This window comes from Canis aureus, chromosome X (genome assembly GCF_053574225.1).
Source record: "Canis aureus isolate CA01 chromosome X, VMU_Caureus_v.1.0, whole genome shotgun sequence".
Lineage (NCBI taxonomy): Eukaryota > Metazoa > Chordata > Mammalia > Carnivora > Canidae > Canis > Canis aureus.
The window spans coordinates 80,114,639-80,127,407 of NC_135649.1; the positions used below are offsets into that span (position 1 = coordinate 80,114,639).

General features: G+C 39.7%; 2 pseudogenes; both read right to left on the reverse strand.

Annotated features, from left to right (window-relative positions):
• Positions 1 to 2,513: 2,513 nt before the first annotated feature.
• On the reverse strand, positions 2,514 to 6,072 carry LOC144308912 (pleckstrin homology domain-containing family A member 1-like; annotated as a pseudogene).
• A 40-nt stretch (positions 6,073 to 6,112) lies between these two features.
• Positions 6,113 to 6,890, reverse strand: LOC144308914 (polypeptide N-acetylgalactosaminyltransferase 12 pseudogene; annotated as a pseudogene).
• Positions 6,891 to 12,769: the final 5,879 nt, after the last annotated feature.

Consider the following 12,769-nt stretch of genomic DNA (forward strand, 5'->3'; position numbering starts at 1 on the left):
CAAGTCCAGCTAGGCTCAAGATGAAGACATTGTACTTTCCATACTGCTGCCATGGCACTTGAAGATACACTGTTGAGATTCCTGAGTCTGTGTTGAACAGGCATGAAGTCTCCTTCTTTAGGATCTTCTCTGTGAGAATTCTTGGTATTTTTTGAAATTATTGCTGTAAATCTGTAAGTCAGAACTACCTCACCAGGTTTTGATCTTTTAAAGGAAGTATAGGGATATTTTGTTCATCACATGTCTCCTTAGCAGTGTCTCCTGACATCATACCTGGATGCTTGGGCACAGTGCCTGTCCTCTGGCACCCACAGCATCTATGCAGCTTGCTAGGTAGTATCACTTCCTACATTATATGGGAATTCCTTGCTTATATGGAAATGATATGTTTTGGGAGGTTAACTAACATCATACTGAACCAGGCTGACATCCTTTTAAATTCCAGCTCTGCTATTTAATAGCTGGGTGATCTTGGGCTTTTTAATTTATGTAAGTCTCAGAAACAGTATAAAATTAATACCTACTTCATAGCACTATTGTGAAAATTAAATAAGATACATTTAAAATACTTCTATCACTCATAAATACTACATAAGCATACAGTCAATGTGAACTATTTCAGTTGTTTCACTAGATTGTTAGAAAAGGTTGGGACTGTGTTTGTCTTCACTTTTGTACCCCAAGCACCTAGCACAATGTCTAGCCCATTGCTCATAATAATTTCTTTGTTACCTGAACTGTGCACCAGAAATAAAGATGCTGATGCTTGAATATTTATACTAACAGAAAAGGAAGCCTTCATTCAACTTCATTAAAATAAATTTAATTTTAAAAAATATATACAGAGTTGTACAATGTAGTCCATGCACCCACCATCCAGCCTAATAAATTAAACAACACTTAGGCTACAGTTTTGTGTTCTTTGAATCGTTATTATGATTCCACAATTTTTTTAGTAGCTCAGTGTGAGACTTTATTCTCTAAAAAAACAACAAAACACAGAAGCACGAGCCATGCAGCATACATGTACAAGTTCCTTCCTAAGAGAATGCATTTTAAATTCATTTCTTTTTAAGTTTTTTGAGTATAGTTGACACACACCATTACATTAGTTTCAGGTGCAGAACATAGTGATTTGAAAAGTTTATATATTATGCTATGTTCACCACAAGTGTAGCTACCGTCTCACCATACAATGCCATTACAATATCATTAACTATATTCCTTAGGCTGTGCCTCTTATTGCCATGACTAATTCATTCAATAACTGGAAATATTTATCCTCCACTCCCCTTCACCCATTTTGCCCATTCCCCTCACCCCTCTCTACCCTGGCAACCATTACTTTGCTCTCTGTATTTATAGTCTGATTCTGCTTTTTGTTTCTTTACTCATTTGCTCTTTTTAGATTCCTCATATGAGTGAAATCATATGGTACTTGTCTTTCTCTTTTTTTTAAGATTTTATTTATTTATTCATGAGAGACACACACAGAGAGAGGCAGAGACATAGGCAGAGGGAGAAGCTGGCTCATGCAGAAAGCCCAATGTGGGACTCAATCCCAGGACTCCAGGATCACGCCCTGAGCTGAAGGCAGACACTTAAACCGCTGAGCCATCCACGCATCCCATATTTGTCTTTCTCAATCCAAGGCAATGCATTTTTAGGAGTGAGTTTAAAGCAATGACACTCAACAGTCATTTCTAATCAGAAACCAGTTCTGTCACCAAAGCCAAATTTGGCAGCTTTGCCACCTGAAGATTCAGTCAGCCTAAACTAGAATGCAGCATTCTGGTCGCAACTAACTTGTTTTAAAGGGAGCCTACTAGGGATCCCTGGGTGGCTCAGTGGTTTAGCACCTGCCTTCGGCCCCGAGTGTGATCCTGGAGTCCCAGGCAAGATCGAGTCCTGTGTTGGGCTCCCTGCGTGGAGCCTGCCTTCCCCCCCACCTCTCTATCATGAATAAATAAATAAAATCTTAAAAAAAATAAAAGGGAGCCTACTAGTTTTAACTTTTTTTTTCAGTGTATTTTCCTAATCAGCAGTAGGAATTATCTCACATATTTTGGGACAAAAAATGAAAATGCAGAAAAGAAAAATAAAAGGTCATGTTTCTTTATATTTCTTTAATTAGCAGAACTCAACATTTTTCAAGCCTTTTATTTTGTCTGGCAGTCTGACAAATTCAGTTTTCTTCCCTGAATTTCACTGTAATAAAAAACTGTAGTGAAAGAATTACCAGTAGTAAATATTGATTTCAATTTGCTTCCAACTAAGTCAAATGTAAATATATCCTTAAATGTGACCATTGCAAATGAGCTGCCATATAGTTCCTAGTATATTATGTTTATTTATGACACTAGTCACTTTGAAAACAAAGTGGTACAAATTTTTTTTTAAAACAAAGTGGTACAAATTAACAAAACACTATAGATTCCTATAAGGTGACTAAATTTCATCTGAGATTTAAAATTCTATGTAATCTATGGTAATGTAGAGTTTATCCAGTGCATACACATGTATGAATTTGCACATACTCTTAAAACAATTATGCATTTCAAGTGGTGTGGTCAAAATTTTTTAAATACATAAAACATAGAAATTGGAACTCTAGAGCCAATTCAGTAAATTAACTTTTAGAAGATAGTTTAATGTGATTTTTTTCAATTAGTAAAGTTCCTTTTTTCATAATTTATCATTTAAAAATATACTTACACACTCTGATGACTATAGAGAAATAGTTTGCATTAGTGTTGACAAAGTCAGATACTGTAATTGTAAAAGGCAGTTTGGTTAACTCAACTTTCTATCATCAGTTGTAAGTATTGAGTAAGTCCTGGGACTTGGTTTCTTTTAGTAAACTCCACAGATTTCTTTAGTCCAGTTGTGCATTGCTTCAGGGCTATCAGCCTGCACATAGAAAGTTCAAAACAATGTTACAATTTCAAAGAGAATGTCCCTTATCATTACATTGCTCTGTCTACACTCCTGTACTCCATGATCTTCTTTAAGTGGTATTATCTGGAGAAGTTCCTTTTCCAGTTCAGATGTGAAGTAGCCTATTGTATTTTTATCCAATTGAAAAAAATATCTTCTCTTCCAGTTACTTCATCACCATCCATTGCTTAACACAATATCCAGATTTGATAACTGCACTATCTGAAGGAGGTTTAGGGGGTAAAGAAGATGGCTTCATGATAATTTCAAATTATTTGTCAATACTTTCACCACGTTCATTTACTTCTTATGAGTTGGAGTGATGATGGATATACCACCAATGCCAGTTTTCTAACATGCTTGCTTCTTCCCATAACTTAGGTTATCAGAGTGACACTGTGAATCTGACTGCTTTGGTACTGTAGGTTTTATAGCTTAGCTCAACACATTTACTTATTCTACTATATCTTGCTGATCATTAATTTGTAAGGAAATACTTCCGCATCCCTGCACTCATGACAAAAGAAGAACTCAGCCTTTGGCCTTAAGTTACTTGCATTGCTAATGTAGATAAGATTAATGGCTCCAATGTATTATGATCCAGAAGATAGGTTATGTGGATTACCCATGTACCATACAAAAGAATCTTCTCTGGACACAGGAAGATGGTGGTAGAGTAGAAGTTTACCTCATCACATGAACACAACTAGATAGCTATCAAATCATCCTAAATATCCCAGAAATCAACCAGAAAACTGACAGAAAAAACTCTACAACTAAACAGAAAAGAGTTCACATCAAAGAAGGTAGGAAGTATGGAGATCTGATTTAGGAGAGAAATATACTGTGGGTGCTACAGGGGGAGGCAGCCCTAGTGGAGAAGGGAAAGAAGGGGAGAAATAAGCACATGAGAGAAGGCACAAAGAGAACATTTCCCCAAAGTCATTGCCTTGGAGAATGAGAAGGGCTGAATTTCATGAGCTCTTAAACCAGCAGGGCTTAAATCCTGGAATTTCAAAGGTCATTGAGTTTGGCTGGGATAGAGGCTGCGGGCACAGTGCTGCTCCCGGAGAGAAGGCAGGAAAACTACACAGGATCAGACAGCATGGAAACAGTAGTCTGAAGAATGTCTGAGGCACACAATGAGATTATTTGCTCCCCTCACAGTGTATCCCTGAAAGGTAGCATTCATGGAGACACCAACACTGGATGCCCAACTTGATTACATCAAGCCCTACCACCCTATGATCTGGTAGTACTACCCTTCTCAGTCATGCATGCCTCAGTCTCAGCACGGTGAGTCTCCTCCCCAGAAGACAAGCACAAACCACTGCCCATACCACATCACCAAACAGAGAGTTCTACAGGGCCTCTATTCTGGTGGAGATAGTGTCAGGTCTCATTTCACAAGTAGACCCGTAGCACATGTTAAAAGTCACCACACTCTGGCCAAGGACCAAACACTGTCTACAATAGGCAAGGACAGCCTCCGCAGATGACTAGCATGAAGGATAGAACAGTCACAACACAACAATAGAGAACACACTGCACACACCAGAGACATTCCCTGAAGTGTGAAATGAGGAAGAAAAGAGAAAAGGGGAGCAGAAAATTTATTTGAGGAAATAATAGCTGAAAACTTCCCTAATCTTGAAGGAAACTGATATCCAGACCAAGGCGGCACAGGAACCCCTATAAAAATCAATAAAAACAGGCCAACACCAAGACACATTGTAATTAAATTTGCAAAAATAGTGATAAAGAAAAAAATCTTAAAACCAGCAACATAAAAAGAAGTACTTACCTTATAAAGGAAGACCCATAAGGTTAGCCTCAGATCTCTCCACAGAAACTTGGCAAGACAGAAAAGAGTGGCATAATATATTTAAATATATTTAAAGTGCTGAATGGGAAAAATCTTCAGACAAGAACACTCTATCCAGCAGGGCAATTATTAAGAACAGAAGGAGAGATAGAGTTTCCAGACAAACAAAAACTAAAGGAGTTCATGACCACTAAAGCAGCCCTGCAAGAAATATTAAAGGGGACTCTCTGGGTGGGAAGAACAGATCAGAAGTGACAAAGACAAGAAAGGATCAGAGAGATCACTAGAAACTTTAACAGAACCAGTAATAAAATGTCACTAAATACATATCTATTAATAATTACTTTGAAAGAAAATGGACTAAATGCTCTAATAAAAAGATATAGGATATCAGAATGGATAAAAAACAAAACCTATCTATATGCTGCCTACAAGAGATGCATTTTAGATCTAAAGACACGTGCAGATTGAAAGTGAGGGGATGAGGAAACATCTATCATATTAATGGATATCAAAAGAAAGCTGGAATAGCCATTCTTATATCAGACAAACTAAATTTCAAACCAGAGACTGTAAAAACGGATGAAGAAGGCTACTATGTCATAATAAAGGAGACAAAAAAGAAGATGTAAAAACTGTAAATATTTACGCACCCAACATAGGAACAGCCAAATATATAAAACAATTAATGACAAACACAAAGGAACGAGTGGATAAAATACTGTTATGACAGTAGGGACATTAGCATTCCACTTACATCAAAGGATAGATCATCATAACACAGCATCAACAAGAACACAATGTCTAAGAATGGCATACTGGACCAGATTGACCTTCTTTGTACAATACAAAAATACTTAAAGGTTTAATTCTCTGAAAAGCAAGAGTTAATATTTTATTTATTTATTTTAAAGATTTTATTTATTTATTGGAGGGAGAGAGAGAGAGAGAGAGACAAAGGCAGGGACATAGGCAGAGGGAGAAGCAGGCTCCGTGCAGGGAGCCTGATGTGGGACTAGATCCCAGGACTCTAGGATAACGCCCCAGGCCAAAGGCAGAGGCTTAACAGCTGAGCCATCCAGGATTTCCAAGAGTTAACATTTTATGATTACCCTTTGAGAATAGAGTACTTGGGAGCAATTTTGAAGTTTTCAAAATCCGTACAAAGCTTGTCAAATCCAACATCACTTTCACAGACTGCAAAATGACTTCCTTATAAAAGTGGAGCAGCCAGGATGGGCTCTCTCACTGGGGTGAGGTCTCTCACTGTACTCAGCTAAGTCTGTGTTGGACACAGAGTCCAGGGGCATCCCGCTCCCTCCATGAGCTCGTTGGTACAGTGACGCTTTATTACATGTGTTCCCTGAAGAGCCATTTCTAATGTTCCAAATCCGTGCAGTCCCATAAGGATGGTATGAAACTGTCACTGAATGCCTTCCTCTCAGCCTGAACGAATTCATTGGACTGTATGTGAAATAAAGAACCATCCTCCTGCAAGATGAACTTCTGATTCCCTGTGGCAGTTTCCTGGCAGAGATGCACGATGAGAAGATCCGTTCCTGCGTCCACAGCTATGCAGACCTCTGGCTGGTGGGTGTCACAGTGTATTTCATTCTGGGACGTGTATTCAAAAACTGGTTCTGACCTATTCCATGATAGAGGTTAGAAGGACCTGGCGTCCCACGATTTGGTTTTCACTGGGAGGGTTAGAGTCAAAGCAGTAATCTTTCAGTCCTCTGTTCCAGAGCATCCCAAAGAAGGCAGGCCTGTCATCAGGCACGTGCAATTCTGGGTACACGTTCTCCAAGAACACCTGAAATCCTTCCGCTGGAGCTTTGCATGGAGCTGCCTCCTCTCTGTCACATCCCCAAAGGGTTCCACGCGGGTGTGGGGGTTGTGATGGTCGTTAAGCTCTTTAAGTTCATCCATCCACACTTGAGTTATTCGGCTGCTGCTGGCCACAGCCTTGTTGTGGTAGTAGGGTTGAGTATACTTTGTAAAACACTGACACTTTATGTCTAAAAACATCTGTCCAGACAGCCTCAAGATGACTGCAACTCCTGCAACATGGTAGCAATGTGCTTCTTGAAAGGAAATCTTACTTTTTAAAGCAGTTTCAGGCTTAGAGAATTACTATGAAGAGAGTAAAGACAGTTCCCATATACCCGACAATCACATTCCCTATTACGATCATTTAATGTTGATGTGGCACAACTGTAACATTAATGAACTGATATTGATGTGTTATCATTAACCAAAGACTACACTTTATTCAGACTGTCTCAGCTTTTCTCGAATGGCCTTTTCAAGTTCCAAGATCCCATCCAGGATACTAACTCCTATTTAGTACTTATACCTTCTTAGGCTTCCGCAGTTGTGACAGTTCTGTCATTTCTGTTGAGTTTCATGCCCCTGACAGTTTGAAATTAATAGAAATACTCCACAGGTCTTTAGCTTACTGTTAGCATGGTATGTCTTTCTTCATCCCTTTACTTTATTTAGCCTCTCGGAATCACTCTCTTAAAAATAGGTGCTTGCAGACAATATACACTGGTGAATTTCTAAAATCCACTCTGACTTTGGATTGCTATTTATACGCCATTCCTATTTAAAGTGGATACTGATATACTTGCATCGATATCAACCATGTTTGTAGCTGTTTTCTATTCATTACAAGAGGCTCACTTTCCTGCCTTCTCTGGTTTTAATTGAGCATGTTTTATATAAAGCCAGGTTTTTTTGCACCTCTTAGTGTATAGATTATAGGTGTTTAAAAACATTTTAGAACTTCCCTTAGAGGTTACATATACATTGCAAAGTAATGTAAGGCCAGCTTCAGATGACACTATTGACAAACTGAGCAGGTAACTTAACAATACTTCTGCCCTTTTTTTACATGACTGTCATTCTTTTCACTTACTCCTTGCAATACTCACCGGCTATGCTTAAGTCTCATTATTTAAACTTTTTTTTTTTTTTTGCCATTTATCAAGAATAAAATAAATTTTATTATTTAAACGAGTTACTTTTCAATCTATTAAGAACATGAAAAATTAACTTTATTTGCCTTTCTGTGTTTCTTCTCTGGTGCACTTCCTTTTTAATGTAAATTTTTTTAAAATCCAATTTTTTTACCTTTACCATTTTTCTTCTTCCTGAATAAAATCTTTTCCATTTTTTTTTTTTGCAGTATAAATGGTGACAATTTCCTCTATTTTTCTGTCTGAGAGAAAAAGTTTTTCTTTACTCTGCCGTTTTTACAGAATATATTTTACTATATATATAATGATCCTAGGATGGTGAATTATTTTTCTTTTGGCACATTAAACTGTCCCCTTATACTCTCTTCTTGCTTGCATGATCACTCACAGGACTTCATTGTAATTTTCTTGTTCCTCTAGGGGTAATGAAGTTTCCTAGTTATTGTTCCTGTTGTTCTTGAGAGAGAGAGAGAGAGAGACAGAGAGGGAGAGAGAGAGAGAGAGAGAGAGAGAGAGAGAGTGTGTGTGTGTGTGTGTGTGTGTCTTGGTCTTCTTTTCTTCAAGATTCCTTCTTTGCCTTTTCTTTAATTCAAATTTATAGTCCATGAGGTAGCCTTTCTGGTTTTAATAACTTGCTGTCCTGTGAGCTTTCTGGGGATCTGATTCAGTGCCTATCAGTAATTTGGAAATTGCACAGTCATCATTTTTCAATTTTTTTCCTGTTCTCTTTTTCTCTTGCTTCCACTTCTGGTACTCGAATTATGTGTATGTCATATATTTTGAAATTGTTCCACAGATATTGGATGTTCTTCTACTCTGCATTTTTTCATCTTTTTTTCTATTTGCGTTTCACTTTGGGAGGTCCTTGTTGGCCATTCTTCAAGGTCACGGATTCTTTACTTGGGCAGATCACAACTACTGAGGATCCCATCAAAGACATTTTTCACAGCTATTGCAGTAGTATGAATCCTGGCATTCCCTATTTGTTCACTTTTACAGTTTCCATCTATCTACCTCCATTACCTATCTATTATTGCATGTTGTCTACTTTTCCCATTAGAAATCTTAACATATTTATCTTAGTTGCTTATCTTCCCTGTCTGATCATTCCAGCTGCTATGTCATATCTGAATTGGATCTATATTGCTTTGACTGTTTGTTCTTTCTGGAACTCAGATGATTCAAATGTTGGCCCTTCAGCTTTAGTCCCATAGCTCCCAAACTCTCTGTTCATGTTTGTTTGCTTGTTGTACCGTTTTCCTGAATACTATGTTCTGTTGATCTGTCCTCAAGTTCACTGATTTCATCTTCTGTCATATCTACATTCCACAATGGATCCCAACCAGCAAGTTTTTTATTTTCCTTATTCTATTTTTAAATATTTAATTCCCATTTGGTACATTTTATAACATTTCTGTGACTTGGCAAAGGTTTGCTATCTTTTTTTTTTTAATTTCACAGTAATCCATAATTACTCCTTCAAGAAATTTTATATTGGCTACTTTAAAATCGTTGCAAACTAGTCCCCACATCTGATTCATCTCTATGGTTGTCGGGGATTGTCTTTTCTCATTTAAGTCTTGACTTCACTGGTTCTACACAGGGAGAATGATTTTTTTTATCATTGACCTGCACATATTGGATATGCCACAAAAAGACTCTTGATCCTTTCATAGTAAGTTGCCCTGTTTTAAGGTTTGGCCTGTCTGTTCTGGCCTACTTTGGTGGGCTGTAATTCCATAGTCACTTAGTTTCATGAGCTCTTGCAATGCATTCTGAACCACACTGATCTGAGTCCACCTGCTTTTCTGATGGGTGATTGCCAGAGATGCCCGTGGTAGCAGAAAATGCTTCCGTGGGCCATAGGGTGTCATTAGAGGGGGATATGGGATTCAGGATCTAAGGGATGTAGAGCATTTCCCCCTTGCCTGTTTTTCAGTCACCCAGTACCACTGGATTTCCTACTCTGTATCTGCCAGTATACCCTGGGGAGGGAGGCATCTGCCAGGTCACCTGCTGCTGGGTGGAGTGTGGAGGCACCCCCAAACTAGTTCACCTCTGGTGCAAATACCAGACCTAGTTGCTTTCTGCCAATGAGTGGAGGAACTGCAAGTGCCTGACCTGGTGTTGTTTAGCAGGGCAGAATGCCATGAGCCACCATAACTAGTTGGAAACTTTCTGTTGACTGGAGTATAGGGAGATGCTGGCCTTGGATCACCTTCCACCATTGAATAGACACCTAGGAGACATGGAGCCTACTGGAGTCCCCTGTGCAGGTGCCGAGGCACACCTGCAGTAATCTTGAGAAGTGTGTGTGGGGGGGAGGGGGACGGATAAGGCCTCTGAGAAGCAGCTATAGGTGCTGCTTTGGGAAGGTGGATCCTGCTGTCCCCTTCATTTTGGGGGGCAGAGTGGGTTGACGTGCCCCACCCCCAAGGCGAGGACTAGCTCTTGCAAATGCTGTAGATAGTTCCTCTTGGTGCTTCTATTGTGTGTCCATCTCTCCTTTATGTCACAGTCGAGCTCCCATTTTTCCTGATGTTCACCCATTGAAAGCAGGCTCTGCTTTTGTGTGTGTGTCTATGTACTTTAATTGTTTCTACTGTCTTCCTCTGCTTTTCCATGAGAATTGGCATTTCTTTGTTGCACATCACTGGAACTTGAGTCAAGACTAGACAGCGGTAAAAACAAAGGTCAGGGAATCCACCACAGCGTAGATATTCAAATCCTTAGGTTCCTAGCTAGACCACCTTTTCCTTTCCACCGGTTACAGCCTTTTTGTAATGATTTGTTGAAATATTTCCAAGGAAATCATTTTAATTTGGAGGGTAGGAGCAGGAAGAAGTGAGTCTATTCTATCATCCCCACAAACCAAAAGTTCTTTTGGTATTTTTATAAGTAGGATTCTCTGCAATGCTCCTAATCTCCTGTCCTTTAGACGTTCTTTATTAATGCCTGGCTATGATCAAAGAAACAGAAAATCCTTCCCCCCTCTTTCCATCCCTCCATGTTTGCCTTAAAAATGTTAGTTTTATTCACATCAATTTCACTTGATTTGTTAGTTCTATGAAGATTTACTTATCAATAACAGCCCCAATTTGCCTCAGGTTTTCTATTTTATTATTGACTGAGTTCATACCATACCAAATTCCTGAGGGCAGAGAATAAACTTAGAATAAACATCCCTGAATTAGCACTAGCACATGCTTACAATCTTCTGCCTATTGTTTTTATACTTCAATGACAGACTGATTGTAGAAAAAATTGTTAGGTCACACTTTTTTCCTTGATGATTTTGTAGTTTTGCTTTGCCAAAATGTATCTTTCAAACCCCAGCATTCTACTGATACCTGGTGGGACAAGCCTCTGATATTAATATCCTTTTGGAATGTAGTTTAGAGCTGGATTTGCATATTTATTTTAGACTTCAAAAAACGACTGGAAATAAACTTAAAAATCATCTTTGGATCATTTCCGCTTCCACCTATGGTCCTGAAGAAAGAGCTTGTTGCAGTCCTATTACCTCACAGAGAAAAACCAAAATCTGGGTAAAGGCAGGGAGAGGGGGAACCAGACCTTGCTTGAAGGCATCAGAGAACGTCTTCTCTGCCCAGCACATCAGGGTACAGGAATCTGGAGAGTAGGGAAGCTGTGCAGGGGAATGCAACACTCTTGTGCTCCTTTTCTCCCTCGGGGAGAAGGCCTGAAGGCCGCACTACCCTGAGTGACAGGGCATCATTCTATAGACAAAGCAGCCACTAAGTGAGAGAAGACAGCAGCTCCTCAGAAAACTCATGGGGCTAGGGAGACAAAACTTGGAGTTCAACTTACAAAGCAGTCAATATTTGAGAAGTCAAGACCTTAAGAAGAAGAAAGGCAGCCAGATGTGATGCCTGCATTGGGTGGTTTTCTCTCTGGAGGCATTTGTCTGTACCAAAGCTGCATAGGGCATGCGACTCTGAAGCTGAGCAGGCAGCTGTTAAAAGTCTCAACAGATTTCTCAGCAGTCCCAGGGTTTAGGGAAGTAAAAAAGATGAGTGCAGAACTTACCAGCGCCCTCAGGAACACCCCAGTTCCTGGGACCCCTCAAGTGCTGCCATCTGGGAGGGGGGAGTACCTGAGGTAGTCTAAATCATATAAAGCCCTGAGCACCTGTGAGTCAGCTCAGCCACTGTCTGGATTGATGTCATTGCCTCTACACTGGAGGCTTGCCAGGGAGAAGGTGAAACTTCTATGGAGGGACAAGCATCAACTTTTCCATAAAGAATGCCTGACACTTCATTAAACCACCAGACATATCAAAAACCAGATGAAGAGAAAGAGGAAGAGAAAAACATCCCCAGAATACCCCCAATGGCATACTTATTAGATGCGGGCTGTGAAATCATTATGATTAATATGTTCAAGACTATGGATGACAAACTTGAGATTTCATCGGAACGCTAGAATTTCAAAATCAATCAAATGGATACACTGAAAAATGGAAAGCTAGAAAATACAATTGCTGACATTACGAATTCTACAGTTGAGTGTAACAGCATATCGGAACCAGCAGAATGGAGGGAGAGGAGAGAGAAAAGTTCAGGGAAAGGGCAAGCAGAAGGCCGACAGGTGCATAGGTTTGTCCGTGGGACCTCAGAGACACAACTCGTGCATAGAAGGAAAAGGACAGGCGATGGTTTAAGCAGCAGCTTTTACCTATGGCGCCCTTGCTGGATACTGGACACTCTGTCTGGGCTCTGCAATCATTATCCAGAGACAGACTTAGGTATCCCTTCTAGAGGGCTGCCTCTGGCCCTCAAGAGACACTTCTGCCTCCTGATCCAAAGCCCTAAAAGTTTTTTGTTAACTTTCCTCGACATCTTAAAAGCCATCTACGAAAAGCCCACAGCAAATATCATTCTCAATGGGGAAGCACTGGGAGCCTTTCCCCTAAGATCAGGAACAAGACAGGGATGTCCACTCTCACCACTGCTACTCAACATAGTATTGGAAGTCCTAGCCTCAGCAATCAGACAACAAAAAG